Source organism: Camellia sinensis, unplaced genomic scaffold (genome assembly GCF_055761805.1).
Source record: "Camellia sinensis isolate YWXY unplaced genomic scaffold, ASM5576180v1 Unanchor3, whole genome shotgun sequence".
NCBI classification, from domain to species: Eukaryota; Viridiplantae; Streptophyta; class Magnoliopsida; order Ericales; family Theaceae; genus Camellia; species Camellia sinensis.
The window spans coordinates 19,256,503-19,258,117 of NW_028129178.1; positions in this window are offsets into that span (position 1 = coordinate 19,256,503).

Below are 1,615 nucleotides of genomic sequence, written 5' to 3' on the forward strand. Positions count from 1 at the left end.
CCACGCTCGAGCAAGACCCCTGGTTGCTGAAAATTCTGAAAAGTGTTTTTAAGTACATCTTTGCATCCTCATTTCATCCTAGGCATTCCTAGGCCTAGTTTAAGGCATCTTAATGAGTATATTGATGTAGAACCACACCGAGTCAAGCTAGGGACTAAGTCATTGATTCCCAAGTGTGTAACTTAGTGTGTGTTCATTCTGTAACTGTGTAGGGTTGGCATCCGAGGACGCTCTAGCCTATCTGTAGCCCAGTGCTCTGTGAGTAACAATGTTGTAAAGATATATTCAATCATGAATATTTTCTGAATGATCAACTATACTGCTTTCTGAAATGATATTTCTTACTGAATGAATGCTTGGCCTATCTGCGAACTGTATTCGTGGCATCCATAGCAATTTACTATTACTGTACTGTATTATACTGCTACTGTCACAGAGATCTCTGTCGGTTTCCATGTTTGGAACCACTACTGTTTACTAATATGATGGCCATCAACTGACTGTTCGGTCTGTTAAGACCTACTGTACTATTTGCTATTGGATGTACTACTTATGACTGCTATGATCGAATAACTGATATACTGTTCAAATGACTGTTTTAAATACTGGAAGGACATTCATTTCTAACCTCTTTAAGCATATGTTATTCACTGGACTTTCGCTCACTGTATATATATATATATATATATGTAGGTGTCCAGGCATCGGATCGGAGCTAGGAGCATTGGGTTAAACTCTCTTTTTATCAAGCCAACCAACGTGCCTCACTGCGAGGTTCCAAGTGTGTTCAAGCTTAGGCTTTTTGGGGTGTCTCAGTTCACTCTTCTGTCTCTGTTTTGTAATACTGTATAGACTTGTACTGTACTGTTATGGTAGGGATTTGGTCCCTAACCTGAATGCCTGTATATGATGTATGTACATACTGCTTTTGTTCCGAATGTGAATGTTTTATGAAAAGTCTTTTTGCATACAGACTGTCACAGCTCATTGGACATCATTCATTTACTATTTTGGCTTCCGCCAGCCCCTGTACTGTGTATTACTGTTATTGTTGTTAAGCAGGCATTCGGTAATCACGGATTACTAGCCAGTTACGGTGCTAAACCCATAGGGGCGGGTTTGGGTCGGGACACTGACACAATGGACATCGGCACTTCATAAAGTCTAACAATCTCATTCATATACAACAAAGCAAGTCGATTGGCATTAAAGGTAGTCTTAACAGGCAAAAAGTGTGCTGACTTAGTTAATCTATCAACTATAACCCAAATTGAATCAATACCGTTTTGTGTCTTCGGCAATCCAACGACAAAATCCATGGAGATGTGTTCCCATTTCCACTCAGGAATTGACAAGGGTTGAAGAAGTCCTCCTAGCCTCTGATAATCTACTTTCACTTGTTGGCAATATAGACACTGAGATACGAACTCGGCTATCTCTCTTTTCATATTTGGCCACCAAAAAGTTTGTTTCACATCTTGGTACATCTTGGTATTTCCTAGATAAACAGAAAATCTGCAACCATGGGATTCCTACAAAATTCTCCTTTTCAACTGCGAGACGTCGGCCACACACCATCCTTCAAACTTAAGTACCTGATTCTCAATGGTGTGCC